General features: G+C 50.1%; 1 pseudogene; it reads right to left on the bottom strand.

Moving 5' to 3' along the window:
* Positions 1–11,150: 11,150 nt before the first annotated feature.
* On the bottom strand, positions 11,151–14,192 carry LOC102266701 (E3 ubiquitin-protein ligase RING2 pseudogene; annotated as a pseudogene).
* Positions 14,193–14,432: the final 240 nt, after the last annotated feature.

A 14,432-nucleotide genomic window follows, 5' to 3' on the forward strand; every position in this document is an offset into this window, starting at 1 on the left:
GTAGTTTGAACATTCTTTGGCATTACCTTTCTTTGGGATTGGAATGAAAACTGATCTTTTCCAGTCCTGTGGCCACTGCCGAGTTTTCCAAATCTGCTGGCATATTGAGTGCAACACTTTCACAGCATCATCTTTTAGGATTTCAAATAGCTCAACTGGAATTCTGTCACCTCCACTAGCTTTGTTCATAGTGATGCTTTCTAAGGTCCACTTGACTTCACATTCCAGGATGTCTGGCTCTAGATGAGTGATCACACCTTTGTGGTTATCTGGGTCATGAAGATCTTTTTTGTACAGTTCTCCTGTGTATTCTTGCCATCTCTTCTTAATATCTTCTGCCTCTGTTAGGTCCATACAATTTCTGTCCTTTATTGGGCCCATCTTTGCATGAAATGTTCCCTTGGTATCTCTAATTTTCTTGACGAGATCTCTATCTTTGCCATTCTATTGTTTTCCTCTATTTCTTTGCATTGATCACTGAGGAAGGCTTTCTTATCTCTCCTTGCTATTCTTCGGAACGCTGCATCCAGCTGGGTATATCTTTCCTTTTCTCCTTTGCCTGTAGCTTCTCTTCTTTTCTCAGCTATTTGTAAGGCCTCCTCAGACAACTATTTTGCCTTTTTGTATTTCTTTTTCCTGGGGATGGTCTTGGTCATTGCCTCCTGTACAATGTCACAAACCTCTGTCCATAGTTCTTTGGGCACTCTGTCTATCAGATCTAATCCATTGAATCTACTTATCACTTCCACTGTATAATCATAAGGGATTTGATTTAGATCACACCACTACCAAATTCAGACTTAAATTGAAGAAAGTAGGGAAAACCACTACACCATTCAGGTATGACCTAAATCAAAGCTGTGAAAAGAAGAGAAGCAAAAAGCGAAGGAGAAAAGGAAAGATATAAACATCTGAATGCAGAGTTCCAAAGAATAGCAAGAAGAGATAAGAAAGCCTTCCTCAGTGATCAATGCAAAGAAATAGAGGAAAACAATAGAATGGAAAAGACTAGAGATCTCTTCAAGAAAATTAGAGATACCAAGGGGACATTTCATGCAAAGATGGGCTCGACAAAGGACAGAAATGGTATGGACCTAACAGAAGCAGAAGATATTAAGAAGAGATGGCAAGAATACACAGAAGAACTATACAAAAAAGATCTTCACGACCCAGATAATCACGATGGTGTGATCACTGACCTAGAGCCAGACATCCTGGAATGTGAAGTCAAGTGGGCCTTAGAAAGCATCACTATGAACAAAGCTAGTGGAGGTGATGGAATTCCAGTTGAGCTATTTCAAATCCTGAAAGATGATGCTGTGAAAGTGCTGCACTCACTGTGCCAGCAAATTTGGAAAACTCAGCAGTGGCCACAGGACTGGAAAATGTCAGTTATCATTCCAATCCCAAAGAAAGGCAATGCCAAAGAATGCTCAAATTACCGCACAATTGCACTCATCTCACACGCTAGTAAAGTAATGCTCAAAATTCTCCAAGCCAGGCTTCAGCAATATGTGAACCGTGAACTTCCTGATGTTCAAGCTGGTTTTAGAAAAGGCAGAGGAACCAGAGATCAACTTGCCAACATCCGCTGGATCATGGAAAAAGCAAGAGAGTTCCAGAAAAACATCTATGTCTGCTTTATTGGCTATGCCAAAGCCTTTGACTGTGTGGATCACAATAAACTGTGGAAAATTCTGAAAGAGATGGGAATACCAGACCACCTGACCTGCTTCTTGAGAAATCTGTATGCAGGTCAGGAAGCAACAGTTAGAACTGGACATGGAACAACAGACTGGTTCCAAATAGGAAAAGGAGTATGCCAAGGCTGTATATTATCACCCTGCTTATTTAACTTATATGCAGAGTACATCATGATAAACGCTGGACTGGAAGAAACACAAGCTGGAATCAAGATTGCCGGGAGAAATATCAATAACCTCAGATATGCAGATGACACCACCCTTATGGCAGAAAGTAAAAAGCCTCTTGATGAAGGTGAAAGAGAAGAGTGAAAAAGCTTCACTTTTTTAAGTGAATGTTAAATGTTCATTGTTAAACTTTAAAATGTTAAAGCTCAACATTCAGAAAATGAAGATCATGGCATCCAGTCCCATCACTTCATGGGAAATAGATGGGGAAACAGTGGAAACAGTGTCAGACTTTATTTTGGGGGGCTCCAAAATCACTGCAGATGGTGATTGCAGCCATGAAATTAAAAGACGCTTACTCCTTGGAAGGAAAGTTATGACCAACCTAGATACCATATTCAAAAGCAGAGACATTACTTTGCCAACAAAGGTCTGTCTAGTCAAGGCCATGGTTTTTCCTGTGGTCATGTATGGATGTGAGAGTTGGACTGTGAAGAAGGCTGAGCTCCAAAGAATTGATGCTTTTGGACTGTGGTGTTGGAGAAGACTCTTGAGAGTCCCTTGGACTGCAAGCAGATCCAACCAGTCCATTCTGAAGGAGATCAGCCCTGGGATTTCTTTGGAAGGAATGATGCTAAAGCTGAAACTCCAGTACTTTGGCCACCTCATGCAAAGAATTGACTCATTGGAAAAGACCCTGATGCTGGGAGGGATTGGGGGCAAGAGAAGAAGGGGACGACAGAGGATGAGATGGCTGGATGGCATCACTGACTGGATGGACGTGAGTCTGAGTGAACTCCGGGAGTTGGTGATGGACAGGGAGGCCTGGAGTGCTGTGATTCATGGGGTTGCGAAGAGTCGGACACGACTGAGTGACTGAACTGAACTGAGAATGGTCTAGTGGTTTTCCCTACTTTCTTAATTTAAGTCTGAATTTGGCAATAAGGTGTTCATGATCTGAGCCACAGTCAGCTCCTGGTCTTGTTTTTGCTGACTGTAAAGAGCTTCTCCATCTTCAGCTACAAAGAATATAAGCAATCTGGTTTCAGTATTGACCATCTGGTGGTATCCATGTGTAGACTCTTCTCTTGTGTTATTGGATGAGGGTGTTTGCTATGACCAGTGTGTTCTCTTGGCAAAATTCTTGAAGACCTACAAGACCTTCTAGAACTAACACCCAAAAAAGATGTCCTTTTCATTATAGGGGACTGGAATGCAAAAGTAGAAAGTCAAGAGATACCTGGTGTAACCAGCAAATTTGGCCTTAGAATTCAAAATGAAGCAAGGCAAAGGCTAACAGAATTTTGCCAAGAAATGGATGGTGAGCTGATAAGAAACCAGAGAAAGGCATCCAGCCTCTTCCTGGCAGGAAGAAGGGACAGAGCGTTGGGGTGAAAAAAAGGGAGAGTCCAAACTGGGCACCCCTCGCTGCAGGGGCCTGTCCTCCTGGCCCCTGAACAAAAACAGAAAAGCCCCCCTCCTCAGATATTCCTGCTTAAAAATACTACAGTTCAATCTAATGTTCCCATGATGGGGAAAGTGTTAGTTGCTCAGTCATATCTGACTCTTTGCGGCCCCGTGGACTGTATCCCTTCAGGCTCCTCTGTCCATGGAATTTCCTGGGGAAGACTATTGGAGTGGGTAGCCATTCCCTTGTCCAGGGTATCTTTCCAACCCAAGGATCGAACCTGGGTCTCCTGCATTCCAGGAAGATTCTTAACTGTCTGAGCCACCAGGAAAGCCCCATGAGAGGGAAAGTGTCCTAAAATGAGAAGTTTTCAGCACATGCATAGTTGCATTATCTTCATTCATCAAAACGTGGAATCCCTCCGTTTGCCCTAAGACATTAGATCTGATAACTTCTCAGTGCTGGGATGAGACTAAGAGAATACTAACATCCGTCTACATTCTGAGAGGCCCTGAAGGCAGCACCGTGACTCTGAGACCATGGCTACTGTCCCTCCCTCTGAATCACGAGTCCCTGTGCAGGAGTGGCCCTGAGTGTCCCCAAGGGTCTGATCAGGGAGGGAAGGGTCCCCACCCTCAGAGAGCCAGGCAGGCTTGTCCACACAGAACAGCATGGCCTGTTGCTCTTGTTACTATTTCTGCAGCCTGCCTCCCTGAGTTCCACTTTCTAACCTGGAGCCTGCTAACCCAGCGCTGTGGGTCCTGGCATCACCCACATCAGGCCCTTCCCTCCAGCACCCAAGGACCTCACTTGGCCCTCGGGACAGCAGCAGTGGACATAGGCACAGCTCTGGCACAGAGTCACGTGGTTGTATAGGAAACACACATGTGCTAGGGGGACACGGTCATCCAGTTGCTGGGCCAAACCCAGGCAGTATCCAAGCTCGGGGACCATTTCTCCTCCCCCACCCCCGCCCCGCCCTGTCTCCTCCCTTCTCTGTTTCTAAAAGGACCAACAGGAGAAAATGCCGTCTATGCCGCCCGGAAGCCTCTGGCCACAAACCCCCTCTTGGCTCCTGGGGTCTTCATAGAGGAGGGGCAGCTCAGAGACGGGGGTATAGGGGGTGGCAGGAATGAGCGATGGGCCTGGGGTGGGGCTGGCAGGGAGCATGGCGCCAGGGCCAGCGGCTCTGGAGTCCCTCTGGTGCCAGGCCGGCAGGACCTCAAGCATCGCCTGTCATTGCCCACAATGGTCTTGTGATGCAGGCAGGAAGCTGAACTCCGGAGATGCAGGTAATTGACCCCAACCCCGCCTTAGAAAGGACAAAACCAGAGCCCCCTCCCCCGCCCTGGCTCGACTGCCACCGCCTCTGTCAGGAATGCCCGGGGGAGCAGCAGGACAGCCTGGCTCAAGGAGTCCACAGCCTGTCCAGGGCCACACAGTGGTCAGTTGGGACCAGGCCTGAATGCCGCCCCTGACTCCCCTGAGACTCCGCTGTCGGGGGAGGACAGAGGAGAGGCAGCAGCTCCCTGAGTCCGGGCAGTGGGCACGGCCATGGGGGTGACAGAGCTTGGTCGGGGCCACCATCCCAGGTGGAGCTTCCACAGGTGAGCGAGTGAAGGCGGGGCAGGGGACGAGGCAGCTGGAGAGAGGACAAAGGCCTTGGGGCTTGGGGAGGGCACTGTGGCATCCAGGTGAGGGCTCAGAAAGGCTCCTGTCTGGGACAGGGCAGGGCTGAGCTCACCAGCCAGGCCAGGCCAGCGACCCTGTGTGGAGCAACAAGTGTGAGCTCACAGACACTTGTGTCACTGGAGCCTGCTTCCTTGCCTTTTTATTTCTGGGAGAAGCAAACCCCTCCAATTTGGGCATTGGGCAGCACGACTGTCCTGAAAGAGGAGGAGCCTCTAGTGTGTCTCGGGGATCTCAAGCAGCAGCACAGTCCTAGGCAAACTTCCTGCCTTGACCCAATGAATCCCCAGCAGACATCAGAGGCAGGACTCACAGGCCAGCATCCCAGGAGAAGAGACTCAGCATCTGACCAAAGGGAAGGGTTGTTGTATCTGCTTAAAAGCAGGAGCCAGGGAGGGCAGAGACATTACTTTGCCGACAAAGGTCTGTAGAGTCAAAGCTATGGTTTTCCCAGTAGTCATGTATGGGTGTGAGAGTTATGATGGCTTACAGTGAATGATGTCAGACTCATGATCTCCAAAGATTTAGCTTCGGGATCAGGGATCCAGGCTTGATCACTCAGGGCTCTTGTGTGGCATAAGTTTTATTACAGTGAAAAAAGACAGAGGAACCTTCTGAGATTGACATTGGAAGGGGGACAGAGAGTGCCCCCCCTCACTAGTCTTAGCAAGGCCTTATATACTTTACCAGACCCACTCCCACAACATGTGTCTTAAGATAACGAGATTAGTCAGAAGGTTCTTGTTCAGAAGGAGAAACATACCCTTGAGCAAGATACATTGTTGTTATATAATCATTAGTACAGAGCTTAAGGAAAAACATATCCTTGAGCAAGATGAGTTTTGTTGTCTCTCATTAGCTGTGGGCTTAAAGGAAATAATGTCTTATGTGACTAAGACAAAGCAGTGTAGAAAAAATGTTTGTTCTTTTCTCCTCCATGAGGGCCCTGGATTCCTTATTAACCTACCTAAGAATTAACTCTCTCAGTTAGACCATAAAGAAGGCTGAGTGCTAAAGAACTGATGCTTTCAAATTGTAGCACTGGAGAAGACTCTTGAGAGTCCCTTGGACAGCAAGGAGATCAAACCAGTCAATCCTAAAGGAAATCAACCCTGATGCTGAAGCTGGAGCTTCAATACTTTGGCCCCTGAGGTGAAGAGCTGACTCATTGGAGAAGACCCTGAGGCTGAGAAAGATTGAAGGCAGGAGGAGAAGGAGAGGATGAGATGGTTGGATGGCATCACTGGCTTGATGGACCTGAGTCTGAGCAAGCTCTGGGATATAGTGAAGGACAGGGAAGCCTGGCATGCTGCAGTCCATGGGGTGGCAAACAGTCGGACACAACTTAACAATTGAACAATGACCAGGAGGTCAGAAGAGAGAAGCTGGGGGTGGGAGCACACTCTGCCAGCCTCAGGGGGCCTGGAAGAGAGCTTGGGAGCCCCAGGCTTGAGTGGTGAGTTGGCTGGGTCCGGCCACCCTCCAGACAAGCCTCTCCACCAGGTGATGGATATGCCCGTGACTCCACATCCCTGGACCAGGGAACAGCTCTCCCTGAACATGGCTAGGAAGCCCATGGGGTCTCTGTGGATGCCCGTTGGGACCACTGATGGGATGTTCCACAGACATCACTTCTCTCTGGCCTCCCCACAAACCCACTAGGGCACCTCAGGGCATCCTGGGAAAGAGTCTGGATCAGGATATGGGAAATCGATTCTCTAAAAGTCAATTAACAAAATGACCTTAATTGACCAGTTTTCTGAAAGTCAATTCTTTAAATGAGCCATTTACCAAAATTTCAGACAGATATTTTAAACCTGGTCTGGGCAGCCGGCCACCGCTGCCCGCCAGCAGGGGTAGGAGTGGGGGCAGAAAATTCTGGCCAGATACCTTAGCCAGGGTCAAGGGCACATTCAGAAGAAAAGACAGTTGGTCAAGCTGGACCAATGCATGCTGGAAAACATGGCCACTGGAAGGAGAAACTTTTGGCGATGCCCTGGGTTCTTCACAAATAGACCACAGGGTCCGTCTGGCACTGGGCAGGTGGGTTGCAGCAAATGGATCTGGTTCTGAAGACAAGCAGAGGGGAGAAGTCAGGAGTGCGGTAGAGCCCACTGCCACTACAACCTCAGGCTGGTCCCTTGCCCTCTCTGTGCCTTGTTTTCCCCACCTGGCTGGTAGTGTGACAGCAGGGAAAGGGGCAGGGCACAACTTTTGAAAGAATGACGTAGCCCAAGGCCACAACATAAACCAATTAGAATCAAATGGGACCAAGAGGGCAGACGAGACTAGAGCTGGATCCTCAATCAGCAAGTGAAATGACACACCCAGAGGTGCCATGACAGTTCCAAGGCGCTGTCAAAAGACCGAGGAGTGCGCGGTGGCCGAAATCCTGGAAATCTCCACCCCTTCCCCAAAATAGTTGGAATGATCTTCCCACTTATTAGCATATGAAATTACCCAGCCTATAAAAACTAACCACACCACATTTCCTGGCCACAGTCGCCCTTTGCAATGGCCCACACTCTGTTAGTGGACTGCGCTTCTCTCTGAATCTGAATAAATCCACTTCTTACCTATCACTTTGTCTCTCACTGAATTCTTTCTGTGAGGAGACATCAAGAACCTGAGCTTCATTAGGCCCTGAAACCAGGAACTGTGGGTTGTGGCTGTGTTTGAGTCCCAGTTTTTCCAGTGGAGTTATGGTTTTTCCAGTGGTCATGTATGGACGTGAGAGTTGGACTATAAAGAATGCTGAGCACTGAAGAATTGATGCTTTTGAACTGTGGTGTTGGAGAAGACTCTTGAGAGTCCCTTGGACTGCAAGGAGATCCAACCAGTCCATTCTGAAGGAGATCAGCCCTGGGATTTCTTTGGAAGGACTGATGCTGAAGCTTAAACTCCAATACTTTGGCCACCTGATGCGAAGAGCTGACTTATTTGAAAAGACCCTGATGCTGGGAAAGATTGAGGGCAGGAGGAGAAGGGGACAACAGAGGATGAGATGGTTGGATGGCATCACTGACACGATGGACATGGGTTTGGGTGGACTCCGGGAGTTGGTGATGGACAGAGAGGCCTGGGATGCTGTGGTTCATGGGGTCGCAATGAGTCAGACATGACTGAGCAACTGAACTGAACTGAACTGAGTCCCAGCCACGTGGGTTCAAGTCCCAAACTGGGTTTTGACTGGGTTCTGGTCCCAGCACATGGGTGCAAGGCACAATCTGTGGTAAACAGTTTCAGCAGCAAGGATCCAAGGGACCCCAGAGCCCAGTAAGTGTCTGCAAGGTCACCGTGCACCAGGCTCCCCCTGCCTCTGCCATCAGACACTCAGGGCCACTTTTGGCTTCATTCACACGATGGCCCCTCAATGCATCGGGGCCTGCGTTCCAGGAGGAAACGACCTCTGCAGACACTCGCCTGCCTAGCCCTGGAAAAGGGGCAAGTAGAGGGGCTTCTGGATGCCCCCAGAGGTAGGTCTCTCCTTCCCGGCTTCTCCCCTGCTGTGTGGAGACACAGGGGATGTGCTAGCCACCTGTCACTAGCCGGTCACCGCTCCCTCCTGGCCCCCGTCCAGCAGGCCTTCTCTACCTCGCATCTTCCTTCCCACCCTCCTTCCCTCCCACCTTCCCTCCCTCCCTCCTCTCTTTTGGCAGATTCTCTGCTGCAGCCTCTCTTTCTGTCATTTCCAGCCCCATCCATGTCACCAAACTGCCCGGTCCACCCTCAGCCACATCCACTCTCCCAAAGCCCATCCAAGCCCTCCTAGCATCTAGTCTGATAATCAGAGAGATGAACCCGAAGAGGGTGGGGCCCTTATTCCTGGGGCAACGTCTTCCCCTGGGGCCTCCTCTGGGCTGGGGTTCCCCTGACAGTGCACATTCCCGCTGGAGACACGTGATGCTGGAGTCAAGGTCTCTCTCAGGGGTCCCCACTGTGCAAGCCAGTCATTGGCTGAACTCACAACCCACAGGGCACCCGCCTTTCCTGAGGCTTGATTAACCCTGCTGTGCACCCTTGAGCTGGTCACGAGTGTGGCGGAGCCACTGGAGCCCAGCCTTTCAACGGTGTCTCTGATTTTGACCTCGTCATTATTCCGCTGTTCACTGGCATCTCCATCAGCGCGTCCTGGAGTGTCATCAGCCTGTTTGCCTCCGCAGGGCTGATGGTCTGTTCCAAAGTCTTCTCTGAGCTCCAGCATGAACCTCCCATCCCCTCTTGATTGGATCCCCAGAGCTGGCCCTCCTTGCTCTATCCGATCGTCCTCAGGCACCCCAGCCACTGCAGGGACGGGAAGGCATTTGGATCCTGGAAGAGGAGCTCAGTTCCAAAGTCCAGCTCAGACTTTGGGTCCCACAGGCCAGTTGGTGCAGTTCGTCAGAACTCAGTCACTCACAGCCAGTGGCAAATGTGCCACCAGTGGCCACCGAACAGCCCCAGCTTCCAGTTCCACCTTCTGTTTCTACGCCTCCCCAGCCTCGCACACACCTGTGGGCTCTCCCACTTCTGCTGACGGCCCTTCTGTCTCCAACCTTGGGGTGCCCAGCTCAGCTGCCCCTTCCCTGAAGCCAGTGTCACAAGAGGTAAAGCAAACCCACACCAGGTGCCCCCAGAGCTCAGCACCACCTTCCATCTCCTCTCTCCTAGCTCTGCTGGCCTGAAAGCCCCCCTTGCCTCGGAGTCAGTCCGGGCTATCACAACTACTACTCACTTCCTATAGCCCAAGAGGCGCTAAGAGAGTCACACAATGAGTGAACTGGGGCCTCAGAGGAGGCCCCAGGGCAGGAGGTGGGGCAAGAGAGGGGGCAGGTGGCTCATCTACACCCACTGGGAGAAGATGGGAGCCCCTAACGTGGGTGAGCCATGCCTGGCACGTGGATGGGGTCCCTGCATGGTCCTGTGGAAGTGGACACGAGGATTCAGCCCTGAGTCCTGGGGCCTCAGAGCCCAGCAGGGCTGCAGGGGGGCTAAGATTGGGAGATGAGAGCCTTCAGGAGGAAGCCCTGGCAAGCCCTGTGCTCAGACAGCACGACAGTGCTCGGCACTCAGGCTCCGGGAGCCCGAGGTGCCTGCTGGAACGGGGCGGGGGTTGTCTCTGCCTGGTCAGCCAGCACCTGCCCTTTCCCCGTGCCTCCCCGGGCAGGTGGGCCCTACACAGAGACCACCTTCCCATGGGCCCTTTCTCTGCTTCGAGGTCCCCAGGCTGCACTTCCCTTGGTTCTCACCTGTCTGGGAGGAAGCCAAACCGATGGACCCACGCTGCACAGTCCCCAAGCCTCTCTGTGTCCCTGTTTTGGAGCTTTAGACATGGAGAGAGGCCTGAGCTGCCTCTTCGCTGCTGGCAGAGGGGCTGGGGCATGTCTGCTCTGCAGCGGCTCTCAGATGCCTGGAAAGCCCCGGCACAAGGTGGCACTCGGGGTTCTGCCAAGCAGATGCTGGCCCAAGGCTGGTCCCTGCATCTCCCAACATCAGACACACGGCAGAGTTGACCAGCTGCGTTGCGAGTCCTCCAGGCATAGTGCTCAAACTTTACACAGCTGGCCAGTGTCCATCCACCAGTCCTCCTCCACTCATCTTCCTTTGATGCATTTCAGGGTGAGTCTTGGCAACGCTCTTTAAGAGAGAAAACCAAAGTCTAAAAGTCTGTCTATGGGGGAGGGGTATCTGGATACGGAATGCTGTGCCATTTTTTTTTTTTTTTTTGCTTTGCTAATCATATTTATTTATTTTCAAGAGCTCATCAGTTTAAAAAAATTAAACTCATTTATTTCAAATAAGTAATACTTCCATAAGGTTCAGAAAACCAAAACAATATACAAAGGTTTACATTAAAAAGTTTTTTTGCAAAGAGCTCAACTGTATTCTTTGTTCTTATCTTTTCTACCTTATTTTTCTTGTTTTACAGATGCAGTACATTCTCAAACTTCTCTGTGAATACTACTTGGACTTTTATTTAAAACCTCCTTTAGTTCCCTGCATTAGCTCTGCTTGTTCCATTCATCTTGTGATTTCTCCTTATAAATTAGTTCCAGCCTTTCCTCTTGTGTCTAATGCTCCCTTTGCTTCCTGTTCATCTTTCTTTTTTTTCTTCCTGTCCATAAAAGTAATGACGGCACATCTTTAATATTAAGGAAAAAGGCTATAAAAAGTTCAATCTCAGAATTTGTTTTAGTAAAACCTCATTCGTGCTCCTTTGTGGGTGCATCATGAAGTTCCATGGGCTTGTTCACCTGCCAGTATTTCTCACCGACCAATTCCAAAGAGAGAGGGCCATTTAACACATCGAACTGGCCCCTGGCTGTGGCTATGTAAATGGCATATTGCTTCTTACTGGCTATATCAAGGTTCATCTGGCTTGATTCTCCTTTGCTTCAAAGTTCTTCTAAAGCTAACCTCACAGCCAGGTTGATAAGTGATCAACAGTGGCATTACCTGAGCTCTTCTTGAATCTTGTCTGTGTACGATCATCTTTTTTCCAAAAACGTGGGATGAAGCCTCAGTACTAATTCAGTTTCACTAGCAGGGTCCATTACAGAGTCAGATGTCACTTTTTCATTGCTGTTATCGAGTTCAAGCCCAGAATCATCAGATGTTTTGATCTGTTTGTTACCAGGTGCTGCTTCTAATTGCTGTACGTGGATGTTTTACTGCAGTGAGAGCTGTCTCCACTGACTTCGGCTCCACTGTAATTTTCGATCTGTTTCCCACCTCACTGTCGTCTGCTCACGGCCTGTTATCTCATTCCTTCCTTGATGCTCTGACCAAGTGCTTGCTGAGGGTTATGCTTGTTGATTCTAGCTAATGCTTTTTTCTCAATGAGCTTCATACTCACCAAGACTTGGTTAAATTTTGCTGATGAGTGCATCAAAGTTTAGGTCTGATCTTAGTGATCTCTTGGAAACTAGCTTTTCCCAACAGCTTGTTGTTGTTCAGTCGCTCAGTCGTGTCCAACTCTTTGTGACCGCATGGACTTGTGCACGCCAGGCTTCCCAATCCATCACCAACTCCCGGAGCTTGCCCAAACTCATGCCCACTGAATCAGTGATGCCATCCAACCATCTCATCCTCTGTCACCCCGTTCTCCTCCTGTCTTCAATCTTTCCCAACATCAGGGTCTTTTCCAACGAGTCAGTTCTTCTTAAATTTAAATTCAAAATAATCAGTGTGTCTCGGAGGCACATTTGGGGCCACCTCTGCCGGACCCCACAACGGGCAGAGAAAGGACCGTCAGTGACCGTCAGTGACCGTCTTGTATGGGGGAGGGGGATGTGGCCAGAAAGGGCTTCGGGGTGGGAGAGGGAGGGAGACCTCACGACCTGTCCTCTGCCCCTGTTCACACCCTTGGCAGCCGGTGGCAGTGGGGCCTCCCTGGATGACACCTTGTGTGATATGGGTGATGTCATGAGATGTCACCAGAAGGCTCTGGGTCACTCTGACCTGCTTTACATTATCCAAAGGTGGGGTAGAGTTTACAGGTAAGCGAGGGGAGAAGCCGGAGTGACTGGTGGACTTTCAGTTCAGTTCAGTTCAGTCGCTCAGTCGTGTTCGACTCTTTGTGACCTCATGGACTGCAGCACGCCAGGCCTCCCTGTCCATCACCAACTCCCAGAGTTTGCTCAAACTCATGTCCATCAAGTCGGTGATGCCATCCAACCATCTCATCCTCTGTTGTCCCCTTCTCCCCTTGCCTTCAATCTTTCCCAGCATCAGGGTCTTTTCTAATGATTCGGTTCTTCGCATCAGTTGGCCAAAGTATTGGAGCTTCAGCTTCAGCATCAGTCCTTCCAATGAATATTCAGGATTGATTCCCTCTAGGATTGACTGATTTGATCTCCTTGCCATCGAAGGGACTCTGAAAAGTCTTCTCCAATACACAATTCAAAAGAATAAATTCTTCGGTGCTCAGCCTACTTTCTGACAGGTAGTGCATTCTTTATTGCCACCTCTGAGGGCTGTGATAATGCAAACTGCAAAACACACTGATATAAATAGTCTTTTGTGTGGTGTTCTTCAACATATCCAAACAAACTGGGCACATGAATTCACTGTGTAGACTTGAGGTGAAACCACAATTTCTAAGCCATCTGTTATTGCCTCCTGAGGTGTTCATTCTAATTCATATAAGCTGTATTCCCATGTTTTGCTTAATGGCTGAGTTCCGTTTGTCTGCACAGCCCAAGATGCTGCGGCTCCTGCCCCAGCCCGGGCTCCACTAGCTGCAGCTGGAGCAAGACTCGGGTACAAGCCTCAGAGGCTGCCAGTGCTGATGCACACTAAGACGAGTCTCAGCTTCTGCAACGAAACTCTCCCGTTCATCTTTTGAAATCAGGCAACAAAGCCTCACTGGGAGCTGCGTGTATGAGCAGACCTCGTCCACCTGCAGATGTTGCTTAAACGGGATGGGAGAGGAGCTGGTTATGAATCTGGTGGAGGGTGGGGGTGGGGGAGAAGGGGCCAAACACCAAAGAAGGCCTTACTCTGAGGCTGCTGCTGCTGCTAAGTCGCCTCAGTCGTGTTCGACTCTGTGCGACCCCATAGACGGCAGCCCACCAGGCTCCCCCGTCCCTGGGATTCTCCAGGCAAGAACAATGGAGTGGGTTGCCATTTCCTTCTCCAGACTCTGAGGCAGTAACACCCAACTAGCTGTCCTCGTCCTGCCTAGATGCTTTACTCAATTTCTGTAAAGAAGAAACCTTTTTAGACTGGCAACTAAACATTTGGCTGCCAGATCATCTCCATGAAGGAGTCTGGGGTCAACGCTTCACCATATGGACCTTCAGTGGTTAGGCCTGCAAAGGAGGGATGTTGCTAAGAGAGACAGCAATGAGTGAAGACCAGCTCGGAGCAGGGAGCAGACCCCTCCCCTGTCTACACCTGCAGGCGGCAGGGAGAGCAGCTGGCGCTCCCAGGGTCAGCCCTCATCCAGGGGGTCGGAGTCCTCAGAGAAAAGCCCCAACCTCCCGCCCTTCGTCCTTGGAGGGCCTGTGCTCGGAGTGCCGGGCAGGACTGAGCCCCGACACCCTGATGAGCTCCTGCACATGGCCTTTCCCCACCTGCCCTCTCACACCCCCTGGGCCACCTCCCAGGGGTCCCATCAAGTGACCCACCTGCACCCACGTCTGCCTCCAGCTCTGCTTTCGGGGAACCCCCAGCCAAGACACATCTCATAAAATAGTTGACCAACCTGGATGGGAAAGGAACTGCGGGGAGAACGGATACATGTGTATGTTGGTCTGAGTCCCTTTGCTGTTCATCTGAAACTATCACAACATGGTTAATTGGCTATATGCCAATACAAAACAAAAAGTAAAAAAGAAAAAAAATTGACAGGCTTGGAAGCTCCCATGCCTGCGGTGACAGTGACAGCCCCGGGAGTTCACAGGGTATCAACTTCACTGCCCACTTTTCCGTCTATTCCTTCTGTTCCTTGCGAACCCTGTGTCCTGGGCATATCTGACCGA

Source organism: Bos mutus, chromosome 1 (genome assembly GCF_027580195.1).
Source record: "Bos mutus isolate GX-2022 chromosome 1, NWIPB_WYAK_1.1, whole genome shotgun sequence".
Lineage (NCBI taxonomy): Eukaryota > Metazoa > Chordata > Mammalia > Artiodactyla > Bovidae > Bos > Bos mutus.